The sequence below is a fragment of the Caretta caretta genome, chromosome 10 (assembly GCF_965140235.1).
Source record: "Caretta caretta isolate rCarCar2 chromosome 10, rCarCar1.hap1, whole genome shotgun sequence".
In the NCBI taxonomy this organism is placed as follows: domain Eukaryota; kingdom Metazoa; phylum Chordata; order Testudines; family Cheloniidae; genus Caretta; species Caretta caretta.
Window position 1 is genome coordinate 80,270,854 of NC_134215.1, and position 22,236 is coordinate 80,293,089.

Here is a 22,236-nt window from a genome sequence, read left to right on the forward strand (position 1 = left end):
ATTCGGAGTTAGGGCAGGAACCTGATTCCTACTCTGGAGGGTGATAAAATCACCCTCTGTTAAAAGATCCTGCTCAAACCTTGACACAGAAGGGTGAGTTAAGAATGGTCTCTAAGTGCCAGATATTTTATCATAAAAAGAATGAATGGGCAGTTCAGATTTAATGGAGTTTTTTGTACTGTCCCTGGTGAATACTTACAGCATGAATTAACTGTTGTGTTTCAGGACTTAGTGTGCAAACCCTTGCTCAGGCGAGCAGAATCTTCTATCCCATACAGTCCTGTTGAAGCCAGTGAGCAAGAGTTTGCAAAATGAGGCCCATAGGCCCTTCTTCTGGAATTGGCTCCCCACCATCTGTGCAGAACCTCATTGATTTTAATGGGGCTTCACGTAGGCCGAGAGGTCGACTCGCTGGCAAGACTTTGTAGGTTTGGAGACTTAGATTGTAAGATGCTTTGGACAGGAACCATGGTGCAATTCCATGGAATTCATCTCTGGTGTAACTCCACTTACTGCAGTGCGGTGGTGGGCCGAACCATTCTTTCTGGTGAACCTCAGACAGCAAGGATAAAACGTTGGCGGAATGGCTGGCCAACCTTTCATGTTCAATCAATGGCACGTGCACTTACGGAGTGGGCGTCCTTTGATCATTCTTTTGTAACGGTTCACAGAATTATAGAAGTCATGTCTGTTAGGTCAACTTGCCCATTCCTTGGCCAGTCTGAGATTTCCCCATACGGTATATCCTCGAGTGCAGCTGTTCCCAAACCATAACGATACGTGAGCTTGATGTTCCATCCATTCACAGCAGTTTTTAAAACAGTGGTTCAGAGGTGTAGGGTAATGTGCCACCAATCTCGGGCCAATACCTGAATCCCAGGTTGAGAATGCCAAACTCCAGTTCAAAGCCCATTCAGGTGGATCTGAGTTTACTGCGTGTGTCATGCCCGTGTACATGCATGTACGTGTGTCATGCCCATGTTTTGGGGGGAGGGATAGCTCACTGGTTTGAGCATTGGCCTGCTAAACCCAGGGTTGTGAGTTCAATCCTTGAGGGGGCCATTTAGGGATCTGGGCAAAAATTGGGGATTGGCCCTGCTTTGAGCAGGGGGTTGGACTAGGTGACCTGCTGAGGTCCCTTCCAATCCTGATATTTTATGATTCTAACCAATAAAGTCAAGGAGCTGCTGCTCTAGTCCTTATGGCTCCTTTGCCTGGTGGTACTGTTTTATCACACCTACTTGTTATTGTTCCAGAATTACATATCTGAAAGATACAGCTACTTTTGGTAGTGGCTGTTAATACAGCTCACATGTTGTGCAGTATTAGAGATGAGTCTTGTTTGTTTTGTTCAGTGACAAGGCGAGCCCAGATGGGCAAGGCTCAATTTTTAAATACACCAGAAGGTATGAGCTTTCTTGTCCCTTTGTTTTCTTAATCCCAACTTTGCTGGTTATTGGGTTTACAGACATGCTTAAAGATCATCAGAGGATTGTGGCTCCCCCTAGGGGACTGAGTGATGTTGCCTGTATAATAGTGTTAGGAGACTGCCTCTTTGCCCTACTCCTTTTATCTTGTCAAAGAGTTTATCACAGGCTTTGGGAGAGTGATGTATTTCTTGGGGCATTTAAATAGTTCCATACCACATGGCATTTTGAAGAGGAATGTGGTGGTGACTGGCGCTGCAGCACAATAATAACTTAGAGCTCTTCTCCCTTACACATTTTTTCATTTTCATTGCCCTTTAGGATTCTTTTGGTGCAGAATATGTCTTGGTGTTTTGACAAACTGAATCAAATGTGCCTGTTGTCAATTGTCCATAGCAGGGGAAAACTTGATTGCGGGGAGTTGGATTGTTTTGAGTTTCATTGTAATAAAGATATGTTTGCAATTTCTAACAAATTCCTTGTGCTGTGTATAAGTTCATAATGCTTCTGATGTCCCTAGCTTTTATGGCACTTGGATGATAGCTGTTAACTGTAGCTGCAGAATTTTAGAAACAGAGTTCCTATGGATGGTGTTGATTTAGTCACTGTGTTATCTGAGTTGGACGTCTGCAAGGTTTTCCGCAGTAGAAGAGATATTTTAGCTTTTACTTGAACAACATAATGTTAACGTGACCAGGATTGCACTGAAATTGGATACCTTCTCTCCCACTGTGTAGTTTCAAGTGGTGCAACTCTTAATAAGAGTCTGGGGCTAGGTGATTTATTTTCTCCCAGTGGCCATGGTTACAGATAGAGGATAAGAGTTTCATTGAAATTAACCCATGCGTGTTGTCAAGCAGGAAGTGAAAAACTTAACATAGAACAATGTAAGTGCCATATTTTGGTCTGTTTAGTTTCTGGTGCAACTTACATATATGCAATGACATACAAAACTTAGGTCTGCCATGCCTTCTCCGTGTATCTAAGAAACCAAAGTGTGCATTTAACTCCTGTTCCAAAAATAAGAAAACTTTGGATCTAGCATCAAGCCGCTACTATTTATTACTTTAGCTTTGATCACCAAAAATGCTTTTCCTACTAAAACCACAAAATTCACTTTCTGGTAACAAAGAGGTCCATTCTTCACTGTTGTTAGTTTAGCTGATGAACTTCTAGCCAGGAAGTTTTAGCAAGAAGTCAAATGGTTATCTCTGTAAAACAAAACAAAACCCCTCTCCTTTTGAACTTGGCCTTATTTTCATGAGCACTGTATTGATCCTAGGAATCTTTAAAAGTCTCTAATGAACCAGCAAATCCACTATGAAAATTGAAAAGTATGGGTGGCTTAATCATAGCCTGGAAAAGGACACACCAAAGCTAATCTTATCTTTTCTCTTTATCAAAAGCCTTCTTAAGATTGCATTGGAAAAAACAGACATTTATCAAGCTATAAAGGAAAGCTTCTTAAATGTATTGTGCAGAATGTTCACACTTTTGTTCTGTGCAAATGCACACAACCGTGGAATCCCTGGACCCTCCCTCAGCTGGGGCTTAAAACATTTTGGTCAGTAAAGTAAATCTTTTATTCCGGGATAATGCTGTGCCAAGCGTACTCTCCCATGAGCAAGCAACCCGTAAAGGCAGCGCAGTCTGGAGCCTGGGTTGCTGCTTCTGGTTTCTTGATAAGATATAACAGGTTTTGAAGATTAGGATTGCACAGAAAAGGCAAATACGAATGTTTGGTTCCAAAGTCTCCAGTCTCTTAGTTCAAGTAGCTGCAGATTTAGGGTTTGGGAGTATAAAGAGAGGTCATATATTTTCCTCATTGGAGTTATTTCCCCTGCTATATATTATTACTGCTGATTGTTGTGGGTCTGTATTTAAGGGGGTTGGGGGACAGGACAAGTTGGTCTTGATCCTGCAATGGCCTGAGAACATCAGAGAGACTGGTACACATGCTTACATTAAGCATATGCTTAAGGGCCTTCTTGGATCAGGACCGGAATGCTGAGCCCTTTTCAGAATCAAGTCCTTATCTGTGCACACGCACACACACTCATGCACGCACATGTGTACATACAGAGTGACCCATGGCTCAGTCGTGAGAAGGGGCGTGTGGTTGGTCCAGTGATGGCCAGGTCGAAACTTTGGTAAGAACGACTCACGTTTTGCTAGTAGAATCGCTCAGTGTGAGCAGGACCCAGCTGTGGGCCCCGATCCTTGGAGTCGTTATGAGATACACGGCGGGGGCGCTGGCTGCTCATGCTCCAGTGCACTGGTGAGCGGATGCTAGGTATGAACACAAGTGAAGTCAGACTCAAACAACGTGCAATCTTCCATCTTCAGCAGACGCTCTCCTTGCCTACTCCCTTACTTGCAAGTCAAAGGGCAGAAAAGGGATGGGCGTGACAGTGCTATTCTCTCAGGCTTCTCCCCCCGCCCCGCCCCACCCCAGACTTGCTCTTCTGCTACTAGTCATGGGGAGCTTGGCAGCCATCCATCAGTACTCTCAGTAGTTTACCTTGCCCTTGTGCATGCAACACACTGCAGCAGAGCGGAGCAGCATACCCGCCCTAACTGACTGCAGAGAGCAGATCTCCAGACTGGGTCCGCAGTGCTGCAGTGTTCACCCCTGGGCTCCTTGCAGTCCCATGGGGAGAAGGTGGGGCCTGCTAGTTCAAAGGACTAAAAACACCAACAGCCCAAAATCAAAACCTCAGCCCCGTGACTCATCATTGATGGAACATTAGCAATAATTTTTTTCCCAGACAGTTGGCTCCTGTTCGAAATGCCAAGAAGCTGTTGTTCCCGTTAGACTTGCCTGGCATTTAGAGGGCTGCGCTGTTGTGGAAACCGGTTCTTTACTGTTGTGACACGCTCAAGCAGATGGAGTAGGCACCGTGTAGGACGGTCCATGGGGCAGTGGAATTTGCTCACCTTTCTAGGTCCCTGAGCACTGAGGGATGTCTTCTCCTGCACAGCCAGCTTTTCAAAACCCTATAGCCTGGCACTTCGTTACTGTCCACTGCCAAGCACCCAGCAGGCTGTACATCAGCTCAATGTCTGTCCAGCTATCCAGCTGTAATAAATGAATGTGAACAGTGACCCCCAGTTCTAATTTAGTGGGGCTGTCAGCTGCTCCTGGAGCCTGGACGGGTATATGCTATGTGCTGTATGAAGAGTAATGGCTGTGTTGGGGGTATTATCCCTAGTACTGTGCATGCTACAGGTTTCCAGTCTCCTTCTCTTAGAGCTTTGCATCTCTAGCATCTCAACAGCAAATCTGACTTCCTAACAGGCTCAGTCTGTCACTCGGTTCTCATTCCATCATCAGACTAAGTTCCTAGTGGCCCAAATCCTGAACGGGGCTGAGCATCTGTAACTTCCAGGAACTTCAGCAGGGGTTCCAAATGCTCAGGCACCACTCAAGATGGGTCCCATTTGGAGCTTACTCTGAGTACTGACCATGTCCCCATTCTTTCCCCAGTGCTTTGAGGGGAGCCAATCAGCCTGATGGCATGCACCTAGCTTGATCACATAACAAATAACCCCACTCCCACTCCTAGGAGCCGAGCGTTGTCCCCTACGGCTCCGTCATTTCCATATGAAGATCCCCATTCAGAGGCTCTGAGCCCGTGGGTAGAGCCTGGGGTTGGGAGTCAGGACTCCTGGTTTTTATTCCTGGCACTGTCAGTGACTCACAAATTCCCTTTCACTTTTCCATGCCTCAGTTTCTTCATCTATAAAATTGGGTTAATAGCGTATACTTCACAGGGACCTCAGATGTTCATTAATGATTTGAAAACATATTGATCTGCTTGGGTAGAAGGTGAAAAATATTATTGTCTTTATTATTATCTATGATAGACTAAAGCCTGGAGCAGTTAGCTGCCCTCTGGGGCTTCAAGAGCAAGCAGAGGTATTGGGATGCTAGATTCCTTTTGGAACAACAGTAGAAGGGCATAAATATTAGATGCAGAAACAGGCTGGCATCAGCTTTGCAGTAACTGTGGGTGAAATTCACTCCTGTGCAGGGGGCCATGGGACATTTAACCCAGTGTGCGCACATTATGCCAGACGGAGATCGATCTGTGTGCCTCCACGGAAACTGTTCAGTGAATAATGGGTGGTGCCCTGTTCCATGCCAGAGTCAGTGCCAAGCTTCTGTGAAGGCTGTTTTCTCTCAACATGAGCAGCTAGTCTCCACAACTTCTCATGTGTCGCTACGTGCCTGTTCTTTATTTCTCTCTTAATCAGGGGCTGTATAGATCTTTGTGTTGTGCTTATGGAAATTCCTTTGAGAATTGAGTGTTTGCTGCAAAGTGCTAACCCTGGGTGTCAACATTGTCCGAAGGGAAACTTTATTCCCTTCGTAGGGTGTGTGTCTGTGTTACATGTGTAATGATGCCTACTGATCCAATGCAATTCAGTTTTATTTTCTACCAGGCCAGCCTGCATAACCTGTGGGCCCCACCCTGTAAGATGTTGCACACCTTCAAGCTCCTGTTTGGAGTCAGTATTCTTGGGTCGACTTTTGGAGTCAATATTCTGACTCTGGAGGCACTAAGCACCTTGCAGAATCACGTACAATACGTCAAAGTGATTTCGAATTAAATACTGCGTAAAAGCAAAGGGGGGGAGGATAAGAACTACAGGAAAGGGAGAAAAACGAGTTATGGGCCAAGAATTGAAATGAAATGGAGAGGCGGTGGATGGGGAGATAGACAGGAAAGCAGCTGCAGATGGCAGGAGCTGAAAAGGAGAAGGCTCTCGCGCTAATAATGGCAGATGTTGTGGAGCAGAGGTGGGCAAACGCAGCAGACATTTTTCCGCATGCGTTCTTCCGGATTTTAAAATGATTCACTTCTGCTGCGTTCACACCCCTGATGAGTTTGCATCCCATAGACATCGAGTGTGCTGACGGGAATGTGTATCTGAAACGGTGACTGTTAGTACTGTGAGAATATTAGTGAAAAGCAGATTTCAGCTTTGGGATCATGGCTATTCACATCAGAATCCTTATTCACGGTCTCCAGTGAGGGCGCAGAAAGCTCACCATGTGGCCGCACTGCCTCCGCTCAGACCAGCTCGAATGTCAAATGCTCATACCAGACAAAGAATTATTTGTGGAAATTAATGAACATTTTGAACAAGGAGTAGAGTCTAGAAAATACAGCTCTGTTTGCAGATGGCTCCCAAAGACAAGAGGTGAGAGTTGTCAAATAAATGGTTTGTTACAAATTATTCACCCTGCACTAATGTGGAGGGACAGAGAGGGGAGGCCAGTGCTAACCTAGCAGAGGAACAAGAAATGGAATAGAGAGAGACTGGCTATGAAGCAGCCTGAAGGAAATCCTTGGAGGGTTTTTAAATACAATGAGGGCAGTTTTGATCTAGGGTTTGTTTGAGGTTGGGGGTGACACGTAGGTGTCATGGAGGGTTTTTAAATACAATGAGGGTGGTTTTGATCTAGGCTTTGTTTGAGGTTGGGGGTGACACATAGGTGGGTGTGCGAATGGGGCAGCAGAAGGAGGGAGGCTGTGGAAATGGAATTATCCTAGTGATCAAGAAGGAATACGCTCCTGAATTGCAACTCAAAACAATGCTAAGGCACAAAGCAATGGGCATGGTATTTTCTGCTTTCAGCAAGCATTTAGGATGAACGTAAGGGAACATGTTTTGAGGCCCAACTGACTGGAGAAATGAATACCCCCTCTCCACCGCCCATCCCTCCCAAAAGACTGCCAAGATTTGTGCTAAGAAGGAAATTTATGAAGATCTCCTCTGTTAGGAGTATGAAAAAAAAAAGCCTCTAAATATCTGAGGCGGATGTGTGTGGAAACTGGGCAAACATTAACCTTTCCAGGTTTGAAGAGGGATTGTGAAATTATCTGTTAATAGAAAACCCGACATTATTTTTCACATAAATTAAATGGGGAAGGAATTTTTTGTTGGTGGTGAAACGTTTGTTTCTGTAGTGGTGCCTGTGAGCCTGGGAACGCGGGTTCCGCCTCTTGCTGTCATTTCGCTCTGTATTTGGGATTGTGGCAATAGATGAAATCATTTTTTGTACCAGGCTCTCCATTTCTTTGTGTAGGCAACAGTCACTGCTCCCTGAGTTAGGCCTTGATCCTGCAATTTACCATGTACATCAGCCTGCTGGGCTCAGGGCCCCTTTTATTTCATTGGGGCTCCATGCAAGTGGGTAGTCTGCATTTGCAGGATCAGGGTCTTAAATAGTAAAATTATTGCATCGTTTTTTAAAAGTTCATTTTGAAAAAGCCAATGCAAGTCTGTGCATCCAGGTTAATCGTAGACAGATGTTTATTTGCGCCTGTAATGTTTTTCCTTTTTCTTTCATATTTAACTTCAGGTTAGTTGGCATGTCTCCCCACTCTGAGCAGACTATAACAATCAGGGCTCGGCTAAAAAGTTTTCTTGTCAGGGTAGCGTGTTTGTTGCCAAGAGCTACTTCTTTGATGCAAAAAAATACATCCTGGAGGTGCTTTGTCAGATGTTTTTATATTAAATATTTTCCCTCCATAGTCCTAGTTTGCCAACGGGAAATAAAGTGCATCTATTTTCCAGTTTACTTTAGAAAATAATTCTTGGCTTCTTTCCCCATATAAAGGCTCTATAAACCTTTAAATTAAAATCACAGAGCATGATTGAGCAATATCATTACTCAGTAAGTTGAAAAAACCCAACCCAAAACAGTAAGGTACCTTCACTTTGTTTTTGTTAATACAGAATTTTTACCATGTCTGGAATTGACATCAAAGCCAACACTTGCATACAACAAGGTGAATCACTGTTCAGATAACTAATTAATCTTTAAAAGGAAAGTTAGGGAAAGTCTGTGATATGGCATGTATAATATTTTGGAACACGCAGGTGGCAGGGAAATCCAGGTGTTGTAGTTTATTTTACAGCAAAAGTTTAAAGTCTTTCTGGATCGACATTAAATACACCAAAAGCCAACAGGTTTAAGGGAAGACACTGATGGGCATCTGCACTGGATTTAGAATTGTACCTGCCTCTGTAGGTGGCCTAGATGACAACTTTATGAATGAAATTTATTTTCTAAGAGAAGGCTGAAAAACAAGCAATAGACTGTGCAGTTTGGTTGACTTTTAGTAACATAGAAAGAGAGTCCATTATATTAGTGTAGGAATAAGGAATATAATATAATACAGGATGGTCCACTAGCGCCATGTGCTGCTGAAAACGTTGTCCGGAACCATTGGACTTAATGAATATAACCTGGTGTATGTTTTGCAAATGGAAGGAAAAGCTCCCAAGATCAAGCTGAATGTTATATGTCCTATAATCTATAGCAGACTGCAGAGGATAAATCCCTGTGCACAGTTTTTACTTCATTTAAATATTGCAACACATCACCGATTGGGTTGCAAAATTAAATATGAACCTTGTATTTGAGTCTGCTGTCATTTGTGCATGCATGTAACTATTCAAACAAAACCTACGGGTGAATATTTAAGGCCTTCTCCCATTGACATCAGTGAGAAAATTCCCATTGATTTCAGTGGAGCAAGATCAAACCCTGAGTGGAGACTCACTTGGGAAATGTAGGCCTTAGTGTCAGGCATCTGAATGGAGAAGAAATTCAGCCAACAGGTCAGCAATTGCAGAAGAATTTCTGAGGTGAGTTACACCTGTTCATTAAAAAGCCTACCTTGTTATGGGCCTACCTGCAGCCTTCTCCTCTTTGAAATAAAACCTAAATCGAGCTGTGTTAGTAGCCAATGAAAAATAAGCATGTCGAGTGAACAGGGCCTTCAGAGTATTCCATTGTGGATGCAGTAAGATACTTATGTATAATGAAATCAATTAACTCTCCAGCTCTTGCTAACATCAAGTAAAGTTTGTTGTTCTCAGCTCATCTGCCTTTTACATGGCCGAAAGGAAGTAATCACATAATCATACTGGCTTCCTGAGAAGGGCATTTTCCAGGCTGGGATGAGGGAAAATGTCCCTGGCTGTGACATCACAATCAGGTATGCAGAGACCGTGAGCTCTTACACCACGTCCTTCTTGCTTAAAGGCTGGAAAGGAAACTCAGCCAAGAGTAGCCTTCTTCCCAGCTTCATTTTACGGGAGCAGAGAGGGGCAGCTGGAGGAAGACCATGGCATGGACCTGTATATTGTAGGACCCATGTCCACTTGGCATCTTGTTTCCCTGCACACTGCACATCATAATGCCATACAGTAGCCATGCATGGTGCTTTACAGGTAAATAAAAGACACTTTCCTTGCCTGGAGGAGGTTCTTTAATCAGTGTTTTTGTACCCTGGGACCAAACTATGATGATAATAGTTCCCCAACTGATTTTCCACACGGATTGCACAGTAGGTGTGCATGTGACCCATGCATCTGAGACCGGATACTTTTTGAACAACAGTGTTTGTTGGGGCCACACCTGCCTCTTGGGAGCCCTCGCGACCACCGTAGCCAAAGTTATAAAGGGTGGAGTGGCCTCAACCACCTCTCGTTTCCTTGCTAGCGATGGTGGCTTTGAGACAGAGCCCACAGTGTCTGAGTTACTGTTAGTTGGTGGTTAGTTCACTAGATACATTTTATTTAACCCGTTCTATTGCCTAGCTACTTTTGGACTTTGTTTTCTTGTTTCCCTCACCCCCTTGTGCAAGGTATAGACTCTCGCAAACATATGCTCCAGATGGCCCAAGTTAAGTCTCCAGGGTTCGAGATTAGTCCATCTTTGACACAGTAATGCCATAAATACCGGGCACTCACCCTGTCTCTTGTGGCTAGGAGAAGGGCATGTTCCTGAGCACTGTTCAGTATGCAAATCCCCTCGAAGCGCGCTCAGAGAAGATAGAGTGAAGCTGCATCTCTGAGGAAGATCAATGCAGATGTCTTCCTATCCAGGCAAGCAACCAGAGAGGACCCCCTCCCCCCATGGTCAGTTACGCTCCCTGGTGACTGCCCCCCGTCTCTCCCTGTGAGCCATGATGTTATTCTGTGCTCAAAGGGTGCTCAGTAGCTTCACTGGTCCACCACTCGTGCGCTGAGCCAGGAGAAGGCCATCAGAAACAATTCTCCAGAGACCAGGGCATGCACAGATCTCCCTCCCCAGGCAGGAGACAAAAGTTCTTCCCCAAAGCTCTGACATCGAAGAGCCTCAAGGCAGAGTCTTGGAAAATTGGCTCAGGTGGTCGCGTCACGCAGCAATGATTGTGCTGCCCCTGGTGCCACTCATGCAGCAGAACCTACTTCATTGCTGAGTGGCACTGAACATATCCATGCCCATTTTATTGGCACCAAAGCTAAGGTGGCTTGGGTTCAGATGGCATGGACGGATTCGTCAGCACCAAGACGGTTCTCGGCACTTGCTTGTTAGCTGTGGGACTGGTACCAGACTTTCCCATCTTGGACAGGCTGAGAGACGAGAGGATGACCCTCCATTCGCTGGAACTGGGTACGTTCTGGATGTGCAGTGCAAACAACAACAGCACAGTGCTGGGTGTGGTGAGAGCCTGGTGCTTTTATTTAGACAGGACTGGGTCAGTTAGAGCCTCACCTAGACTATTTGTTGCATTTGCAGAACAAATGAGCGGGCAGCTGGTATCGTTGCCAAAACTATCTCAGTGGGTGGCAGAAAGGTCTCAGGCTAACTGAACCCAGGCAGCGTCCGCAGCTTTGTTGAATATCGTCCCCTTGACTGAGGTACATAGGGCGGTGACCTGGAGTTCAGTCCCTACTTTTAGTACTTGCTATGCCTTGCGGCAGGCTCCGAGAGCAGATGTAGATTTCAGTAGGTCCTTCTGTTGATATTTAAATAGAATTCCTGTTTCCTGCCTCTGAGCATGGGTTATGGCTTGCTAAGCGTCAGGTGTGGAATCTGCATGGACCGTCCCTCGAAGACGCAAGGATGGTTACTTACCTTACAGTAACTGTGGTTCTTTGAGAGGTGTCCCTGATAATTCGGCATCCTGACATATGGGATTCTTTCTTGGCGAAGGAACTGAGAGGTGCCTCAGGCTGCCCTGCCCCTTACGCTCTAGGCTATGGTAGTTGCAACAGCTCCCAGAGTGCGGGGCCTCAGTGGACATCTTGGTTCAAAAAGAATCTGATCTTGCGTGCATGGGGTGCATGTGCGCCAAGAGTGGAATCTGTGTGGACATCACGTCTTGAAGAACCACAATCACTGTAGGGTAAGTGACCATGGTAGTACTAGTACAATAGTGTTTGGAAGCCTCAGTCAAGATCAGGGTCCCGTTGTGTTAGGTGCTGTACAAACCCTGACCCGAAGAGCTTATGTCTAAATAGACCAGATAGATGAAGATTAGGAGAAAATGATTTTTACCCCACGTTCACAGACGTGGTACCAAGGCACTGAGAGAGTAAGTGATTTGTTCAGGGTCACCCAGAAGATCTGTCACAGAGCTGGGAATTGAGTCGAGATCTCCTGAGTCCCAGCCCAGGCCCTTAGCCAAAGAACTGTGCTTCCTCTCCCATTATGATGAATATTGCTTGCACTTCTCTATAGATCTTACGGCATTTGAAAAAAGTGGAAAATCACCATTGTCTCCATGTAAAAAATGGGAAAACGAAGCACCGAGAAATGACTTGAGCAGGGTCAAATAAACAGTCAGTGGTAGAACTGGCACTCAAAGTTAGGTCTCATCAGCGTTTTGCCTGCGCCAAATCCACTATATCAGAGCTACCCCGCAGACCAGACTTCTACATTCAGACATGCACATGTAGCTCCCGTTGATTTAAATGGGATGCCCAGGGACCATGCAGAATGCAGTCATGGGTACATTGCCACATAATTCCAGATCATTTTTAAATTGCTGTATGATTTGTGCTCCAGAATCTCACGTGTGATTTACAAAGAAATAAATTCTCTAACCCTTACGTTTGCAAAGGAAGCCTTCCAAACCTGAACTCACTGTGAACTGGTGCAGCAATGCCTGTCTGAATTTGCAGACAGCCCGAAACAATAACTCCAAGAGCACTTTGTTTTTCAACAGAGCTGATTTGTCTAATCAGAAAGACTTTGGCTTGGACAGGTGAAATAGCCGGGACAGGCAATATTAGAGGACTGACTTTCCCATTTAAGTAGCTTAGTGAAGTGAAGGTTCACTGTTCATTTTACAAAAAAGACAAACAGTTTGCCTTCCTCCCCCCTTACCTGGAATTGGAAGCGGGTTTGAGTAGTTAGCAAGAATGTTTTCCATGTAGAAGTTCTCTGAGTAAGCATAACACCAGATAAACTATGGTTTTGTCTCTGTTTCATTGAGTAGCTATGATGTTTGACCTTGAATCACAGAATAATCATAGCCCTCGTTTCTCCAAGCATCACACTTAAAAAGGAAACATCAGGAAATAAACAAGTTATTTAAAAATAAATGAATTTAGTCTTTCTAGCCAAAACATTACAATCTTGTTCCCTGTTAGGAATTGGATGTGACTTTCTAGGTAGTAAAAACGTGTTTGATGTAACTCCCGTTGTATCTTTTAAATAGTGCATATCTGATGGGACAGCTTTGTTTGAGCTTGACTTTTTTCTCTGTATGTGTGTGTGTGTTTTGTTTTTAAAACAGATTTGCTGAATGCTGGAGATAACTTATTTACGACCTTTGAATAGGGTGAATGGTATGAAGGAGAAATTCTGGCTTCTGATATGAACTGGTAGGGAGAAGTTAGAATTCAGAGTTACAGTCATAGATGTTTTGTTTTGGTGCTTTGAGGAGGAGAGGTGTTTATAGGCTTGATTTATAACTGAGTTACTAAGGTTTCCCATGGAAATAACTTATTAAAAGCGTGGCGCACACCGAAATGATTGAAGTCTGTAGATTTGGTATTCATCAAAGGTACCTCCTTTCCTGGAAGCCAACAGCTAACTCAGCCGTTCACCTCTGGAGGGTGCTCAAGGCTAAAAGGGGTGTGCGGTGTGAGACATGTTTTAGTAAGGGGGAAAAAAACAACAAAAAGCCCCTCCTCCTAAGACAAACTGGAAAGAAAAAAACAGTGACTCCAGGAAAATGTCCACCGTTCTCCAGAGATCCTGGTGGTTAAACCTGCCTCTCTGGAACACTGGGTGTTTGTGTGGATTTTACCGTGCAATTCAGCAGCTGACAAGTACAGGCCTTACTTTTCTGGCTGTGCTGCCTGAGACTTTGAACTGCTTAGCTTCCCTGGGACCACAGGCTAAGTCTGCTGGCAGAGCAGTCTTGTCTCTGGGTCGGAGGGGACTGCAGACATGTGCATTGCTGTTTGTATCTCCACCTCCGTGCTCCATTCTGCCCTGCCCTGGTTGGTGTGGAGGTCAGGGGGGAGAGAAAGCATGGAATCCTAGTCCTCTGTGCGGGGTCTGCTGGAAGCCTGTGCCTACAGTGGGGCTAGGCATTCCAGAGGGGATGAGGGGAGCCCCATTTCCATCTCCACGTGGGCGCTACGGGAGGAGCTGGCTTCAGGAGGGGAATGTATGCTGAGGATAGCCGCGGCTGCGCTCCCAGGGGCATTGTGTTTGAGGCACCGTGCATCCTGGGAGCTCACACTGAGACAGTGCGTCCACCGCCCACTCCCAGTGCCGCTCCCGGGGGCTAACTGCAGTGTACTTTTGTTGGTTGCCTTCCCTGGGATCCTCAGCCATGTGATGATGTGCTTCCTGGCCTCCATTACGCATGGCCTCCGTCCACAGGGCACCAGTCCAGAGAAGTTTGTTCCGATTCTTTAATATCAAGGCAGTGTTTATTATTCCCCACTGTTCACCTTTGGCCAGTAAAGTGATCCACTATGCAAATATCCTCAGAAATATCTTGCCCCCCTAGAGGCAAAGAATTGCAGAATGATGGAAGCCACACATAGAGAATGTGGGGAGGGATAGCTCAGTGGTTCGAGCACTGGCCTGCTAAACCCAGGCTTCTGAGTTCAATCCTTGCGGGGGCCATTTAGGGATCTGGGGCAAAAATTGGGGATTGGTCCTGCTTTGAGCAGGGGGTTGGACTAGATGACCTCCTGAGGTCCCTTCCAACCCTGATATTCTATGATATTCTATGACTGTAAAACGCCAGCTTTATCTAGTGCTTTCTCCCAGCAGCGAGCTGCATTTCCTGTCCCTTATAGCTCACATTCCTGCCTCAGACGCTTCCCTCAGGACGAGGGTACCAGGGTTAATCTGAAGAAAGCGTTGCTGTGGGTCTAAGTACCCGCACAGCCCTCAAGCAGAAAGGAGGGCTGGAGTGACCTGCTGCAGTAAGAAGAGAGTTGTGCAATAAGCCACCAGCACTAAGACTGATAAAACCGGCTGTTTGGTGTTCTTGTAAGTATAAAAATATTTTGCATGGAAATGCCCGTCTTGGCTGACCTCCTCCTAAATTACTAAATGCTGAACTGTAATGGCCTTTACAGCTCCTTGGTTTGGAACAGGGATTAAACCATGTCCAGCGATAAAACCCTGGAGCATGTTAACAGTCTGTTCCGCTGGCCCCTTCCTTGATTTATTTGCTTGGGTTATTGCCCTTGATGGGAATCTGAATGTCAGTTTAGTTAGTCATAAAGGGAGTTCAGTTTGTTGACAGCATCAGACCTGGAAGTAGATGCAGTTTAAAATCACCCCCAAAAGCGAACCCCTCTGCTGAACTTTATCATGTATTTTAAAAAATATTTGACATCAGTTTGCTGACAGTTTTGGAAGCATTTTGCTTTTAGCACACAACAGTCTCTGTGTGCATGGGTCTGTTGGCAACACCGTTCTCCCTGGCCCAGAAAACTCTAGGTTCGAGCCCGACATCAGGGTGTTGGGTCATGCCCGTGTCTGGCTCTGCTGTGCAGCACCGAAGGGTGGCAGTCCATCAGAGGTGCCAGCCTTCAGGGAGCTATTGAGCTGAGATTTCTGGTCACCGTCTAAATGGAGGTAAACAAACATCCCAAGCTGCTTGTTGTGACTAAGGAGCAACCTTGGTTTCCAGGATTATGTTCTCTTGTGTAATAAAACCTGTTCTTTCTTGAGTCTAAAGCTGGGTGTAAGAATTGCTGAGCACAGACGAACTGCCATGCTGACCTATGCCGTTGCTGTACCAGCATTGTTAAACTCCTTGGTTTGTAATGCACATTATGTATGAAAGGTGCTGTAGAAAACCAAATAGTTAAAATTCTCCACTGGTGTGAATGGGAGACACCCAGTTGAAGTCATTGGATCAGAAGATCACAGAATATCCATTGTCTGAGAAGTGGGAAATCCTGTTTCCCCTGGCCCTTCCTGAGGGCAGAGGGCCATCGGGCTACAGGACCAGTGTGGTTCTGCTGTGTGTCATTTGCAGGGGCTGTACATAGGGCAGGAACCCCCATTGTAGGGTGAGGCCCAGCTGCATGTACTTTCCCTGTGGGCAGAGGAGACCTTGAGGCAGATCCATTCTTATGTGGCGTCTCCATTCTCTCCTGCGAGGGAAGGACTAGAACCATGGAGGTGACTCCGACTCGTAGTCGAAAATAGCAGCCTCAGAACAGCTCTGCCAGCTCTTTGCACTCAGGCGGGGGGATTATTCACCGCCTTCCTAGCCTCTCGCCCCATTACTCTGGCACAGAGGGTTTTGCCTTAAGAGAACACCAGGCAATTGAAAGGCTCAATGCCGTAGTAGCAAAGAAGCTTTTGAAACTCACCTTCTATTCAGCTCAGGAGTGATGTTTCCTTGTGGCTGCTCGGATGCTGGCGTGGCTGCCGTATACTGTGCGACCACCTGCCGCATCTCAGCTGCACATGACACTGGGACGTATGTTATTAGACCACCTAACAGGTATGTTTCATTGAAAGGATGTGGGCTGAGGGCTTGTCTTCATACACAATGCTACGGTGCGGTCGCACCACTGTACCCCTTAAGTGAAGACGCTACTCCGCTGACAGCAAAGCTTCTCCCATTGGCATCGTTCATCCATCTCCCCGAGGAGCGGTAGCTGAGTCGACAGGAAAAGCTCTCCCATCAGCATAGCGCTGTCCACTCCGGGGGTTAGGTCAGCATAACTACATGTGGCTTTTTCACACCCCTGCGCGATGTGGTTATACCGATACTGGTCGGTAGTGTAGACCTGGCCTGAGGCTACGCTGCACTGGGACTCTACATTTCTTTCTGCGCTTGGCCGAACATGCTGTGTACAGTGTAAGGGGGATCAGCAGTTATTAAAACCGTTCACCTCCCTCTCCTGTTGTCGTGGATGACCTGGAAGTGTGTGTGTGGCTTTGAAGTCACTGGGATCTGTGTATGTCTTATCCAAAGCTGCATACTAAACAGAGAGATTTGAAGACAGACGCTGTCCCTAATTTGCACAGCCCTTCCTGAGGAGAAGGTAGAGTGGGATGAGGATCATCCCCAGGACAGACCCTAGCTATTTTGGTGCCCTCCCGGGGAGGAGTTGGGGGGGGGCTGGCCCCAGGCCTCCACGGGGCGGGCTGTGTGGGGCTTCACCCCAGGCCTCTCTGGGGGACGGGGGCTGGCCACTTCCTGCGGGAAGTGAAGTGACCCGGCCCCAGCTTCCCTAAACTAAGCATGTTGAGCTGTGTAGTTGATTGGTTGGAGGTCCCCACCCTTGATCCAACTCCACAAGGAACCTTCTCACTTTCCCTAGCTCCGTTCCTATCATTTCCCCTCTCAACATATCTCAGCCCCGCTCCCTCCTTTCCCAGTACAGTCTGCTCTCTGCCTCACTGTTCCCGCCACTGAGCCTAAACTCAACAGCTCCCGTTTCCCCTCCCAGCTGCCGTTTTGCCAGCGCCCCTGTGTACCATGTGTTCCATCGCAGTGGGGCCCTAAGTCTCAGCTGGGCTGGCTGTAGACTTGGAACCTCACACTCTGCTTCGTTTATTTGGGAGGATTTCTGCCCTCCCCACTCCACTGCCCACACCCTGATTTTAGAAGTTTGGGGCGCTCTCTTGTCAGAAGTACTCTTCGGAGGCAGGGGTGAGAGGGACATGTTCCTCTTCCTCCCCAAAGGCTGCTGCTGAAAAGGAAGAGTAGGCATGAGCCTTTCTCCTGCTGCTAGGCACCTCCTGATAGCACATAGCAGAGGCCACCTTTCCGCTGCACTCCTGGAGCATCAAGCTCTCCTGCATTGTGATGTCCTCCGATGAATTCCCTCTTACATGGACTGTAGCTCACTTGGGAGGGCAGTAGCATGTGTCTAATTTTGGTCACGTGCCTACTATTAACCAATGGGATTTCAGAAAGTACCAACCCCTTTTCAAAAGCTGTATAATGTCCGAGAAGAACGTCATCTGAAATACCTGGGCTTGGGAGCGGGTTCTTCAGCAGACGTGTAGCGCCCTAGCAATGAGTGTGTCAGATTTATCTACATAGCCCATTGAGGGAAGAAAAATGCTCCAGCAGGCCAACTATTTTTTGGATCTTTCCATTTCTTAGGGCCTAGTTTGAGATTTTTTTCCATGGGAAAAGCCAAAGAATGCTGAAGGCTTTGTTTAAAAAAAAAAAAAACAGTTGACCATTTTCTTTGTTTTTTAACACAGTTTGCTTCAAATAATTGCCTATTAAAAAAACAAACCGCAAGCATTCCTTGATTGAAGAGAAGGGTCTCACTCCAGGTTGCACAGAAAGTGGTGTGGGGACATGTACTTCTGAACGTTGGAGCCAGATCCTCAGCTGATGTAAACTGGACCAGCTCCATTCAGTGGGGATACGTTGATTTACAGCAGCTGAGGTTGTGGCCCCCGCCAGTGCCAGGTTGACATACGTGCTGATCCGCAGCACTTCACCTTCCTTCCTTCCTTTTCGTGACTGTTGCAAAGTGTGACCCTCGACAACTGAACACTTGTTCCCCATTCTTGTCAGAGAGTTGGGATTCAGACAACGGTCTGTGTGTGAGGCGATACACTGGGAAAATGTGAGTTTGTCTAGTTCAGAGAATGACTTGGTTGAGTCATCCTTTCCAGCCAAGAGGCTCAGTAATCTGTGAACATCCCTGGCTGCTTCTCAACAGTGCACATGGAGCAGAGAAAGCAAACATTGATCGTTGGGATTGTAAACTCCCCAAGCTCTGTTTTTAGTCACTTCTGAATGAATGACAAGTTATCCTTATTCACTAGGGCCAAACACTGCCTTTGAAAACACATACACAGCTTTCGGCCAGGCCAACAGGAGCAGTACGTACATACACAAGGGCAGAATTGGCCCCCTGAATCCTTACGCATCTTTTATAGTTGTGATCTCGGAGCATTAGAACTGTGCTCCCATTTACCCTCACAGCTGCCGTTCACACTACATATGACACATGTAACAAGCTACACATGTTAGTTTTTTTCCCCTACATTCATAGAATTTAGGTCCAGAAGGAACCGTTGGATAGTCTGACTTCCTGCAAAAGGCAAACCATGGAATGTCACCCACTGACTCCTGGTAACGAGACCAGTAAGTTGTGTTTGACTAAATCACCTCTTCTGTATATTTGATGTCCGCCATGTACAACTCACCCAGCCTTTAATGATACTCTTGTAGGGAGTCACCCATACGCATAAAACAGAAGATGGGTCAGATCCTCAGCTATTGAAGTCAATGGAGCTACCTTGATTTCCACCAGCTGAGGATCTGGCCCAAATACTTAACTCCTCCCTATAAGGAGGTTGTCTCTTCAGTCTTCTGTACTGGTTCAGAAACCTGAGCCCGGGCTGGAGTAGTAGATCTTGAAGAAAGAAAATTAATAGCTAGGGAAAATTTTCCCCTTTCTGAATTTACAGAGAAAGGATCTGAGCACAGAGCTAGGAACTTTGTGGATGGAGTATGCTACATATTTACTAACAACTGCTATTTTAAGATACCACACAAAATAACATTCATGAATATATAGGCTACTTTTGGGGGCGATGTAGCTAATATCACTTGTTAGGAATATAGTTTTCTACTTCTTGGAGTTCTCTGTTTGTGCCATAATGTTGAGCATATTGTTCACACACCTAAATCTGCATTATTAGCCTTTAACATTCATGTGTTGTGATTCACATATCGCTGTGGTGGGATTTTGTATGGCATAAAAAATGTAGTGGCATTTCATAGTGCAGAAACAGGAAGGAGAAGAGTTGGAACTCCCCTCACTTTCCTGGTTATCTGTGTTTTTAGTGACTATGTCCCAGTGCTGCTTGTGTTCTCAGAATCATTCATTTTTGCAGGCCTAACAGGTAATGGAGCTGCTGATAAAATAAATATCACTTCTGTTAATGAATGACTGAACCCCTCCATTCTAGTGGGTCTGGGCTGAGCTGGGGTGACAGGAACTGTGATGTAGTCTTGCTATTCTCCTAAACATGTGTCCGCTTGACTCAAGCTTAACTTTGTGTGAAATAGTTGTTCATAGTTAGTGACAAGCCCAAGCTCCCAAACTCAGATCTGGATTCCAGCCTCCCCAAAGTTTGGTTGTGTCCAGTGCAAGGTGTAGGTTCATCCAGTTATAGAGAGGGAGGCCAGAAGTGAAATCCAGGTCTGGGGTGGATTCTGAAAACACATTCCTCAGAGATTACGGGGGTTCATGTCCACAACTTCCACTGAGGTCAGTAAGTGCTGCAGCTGCACAGCTGATGGTGGGATGACTGGGTCCCTGTTCCCCTGGCCAGTTACATTGCTGGGGCTTCTGGTCACCCTAGGTGCGAAAGCCAGTGGAGATATCTGCAGTGGTGGTGTAGCAGTGTTGGTCCCGGTTTGTTCTTCTTCAAGTGTGAAGAAGAGCTCTGTGTAGCTCAGAAGCTTAAGAGTTTGTCAAGCTCAGATGGCAGCAGAGGGAGACATTCCTAGAGGCTGTGCGTCACTGCCGTGAAGGCTGTCTAGCCCATCGGTGGCTGCTAGTGCAGACCCACAGTCTTTTGGATGTTTTGCTCTTCTGAAAGGCCTCATGAGGTGCTCTACGGAGAAGCAGCCCTGGGGGTCTGCTGCTGATGCCTTGTCCAGGGTACACTCTACCCCCACATACAACAGAAGCAACTAGTAGATCAGGCTTTTATCCCACTCCTCTTCGCGATTCCAGCCTCTCCCTATAAAGCAAGAGAGGGCCAGATTCACTGTGGGCATGGCCAGGCACAACACCATTGAAGGCAGTGGGGCTGCGTTCATGCCAGCCGTGAACTCGGCGGAGGGAGAGGGACAGCACGCACGCTGCCAGCCTAACACTCAGGCCAGTCACCTGTTCCGGCTCAGTATCACTGCCTCGTGCTGGAGGCAGGCACCCAGCAGACCTCAGGCAGGATCCGTGCCTGGCACAATTTCAGAAGGGGATTTCAGAGGTTCCCGGGTGATGGATGTGGTGCTGCAGCTCAGAAAGAAAGAAGGAGAAATAGAGATGGCTCCATTCAGGCAGGCTGCAAAGGAGATCTTTTCTGAACTTCTGAGACCCTCTGTTGTTTGGAGTCACTTGATCTTGATATTATTGTCCTGCTTTAACACCCCCCACCAACACCAACATATTTCTTTTGTGTCAGTGTCTTTTATCCAATGGGAAAGAGAAACCTGGGGGAGGGTTGTGGGGGGCAGGCAAGAGGAAATTCTCCGGCTTTTTAATTCCCCCCCCACCCAAATTTGGTAGAATCATAGAATATCAGGGTTGGAAGGGACCTCAGGAGGTCATCTAGTCCAACCCCCTGCTCAAAGCAGGGCCAATCCCCAATTAAATCATCCCAGCCAGGGCTTTGTCAAGCCTGACCTTAAAAACTTCGAAGGAAGGAGATTCCACCACCTAACTAGGTAACGCATTCCAGTGTTTCACCACCCTCCTAGTGAAAAAGTTTTTCCTAATATCCAACCTAAACCTCCCCCACTGCAACTTGAGACCATTACTCCTCGTCCTGTAACTGTCCTTGTCCTTGTCCTGTAACTTGTAGCTGGTAATATGCTGCGCACTCTGAATCTGTCTGCTGTCTATGGCCCTCATCGTTGGATGAGCTGAGCTTCTGAGGGCTCATCTGTATGAGAAAACTGCACTGGTATGTGCACTCATATGCGTAAAAGAGTGGCTTATTTCTGTTTAATTAGACCTGTTCCTAATCGACTTAAGCTAAACTGCAATAAGCTGCTCTTATACAGAAATCAGAGTCTCCACACAGCCTCTTGCACCAGTTTAACTACACTGATGTTGGTGCAACTTTCTCATGGAGATAAGTTCTAAAAGACAAGTAAGTTCTTAAGGGCCAGATTCTGAAATCCTTGCTCCACCTTACTCCACTGAAACTAAGTAAGGGCTAGATTGTTCCTACCAAAGTAATACCTGACTCCTTGAGTAGTGCTATCAAACCCAGTGTGGAGTAAGCTGTGGGTGAAATCCTGGCCCAGCTGAAGTCCATGGGAGTTTTGCCATGGGATGGGAGCCAGAATATCACCCATTGCATGTAGGGGTTTCAGAATGTGGCCCATAATGTTCCCATTGGGACTTAACAGCACTGGAGTTAGTCAGAGGAGGTGGGTGTGCAGAACCGAAACCAGAGATGGTTCAGACCCACCAAAGCTGGCAAAGGGTGCAGAAGTTTGGAGGAAAGGCATTTTTTTGTGCTTGGGTTGGTTTGGGGTTTTTTTTGGCCCATCTCTAAACACAGTAAGATGTTCCCTGTGTGGGAGCCCTTGCTACTTCATTGTCAGCATTGCGGCTTACAATGTACAGTGTGGGGGGACCCTAGTGAAAGTATCATCAACTTTCTCCTTTTTAAAAAGTGGAGTCCAAACTTTTGTGGCCTGCCAAGTGAAATGAAAGGCGAAGTTTCTGTTTTCTGCTGTTGTTAACCGAACAGGTTGATGTGTCACTGGCAAGAATGAATACGTCAACCTAAAGTGGTGGTTTA

The 22,236-nt window shown here is 46.3% G+C and overlaps 1 protein-coding gene across 3 annotated transcripts in view; it reads left to right on the forward strand.

The window, feature by feature from the left end:
- Nucleotides 1-22,236, forward strand: part of SMAD6 (SMAD family member 6) — a 76,754-nt gene that overhangs the window by 12,482 nt on the left and 42,036 nt on the right. The window lies entirely within an intron of this gene.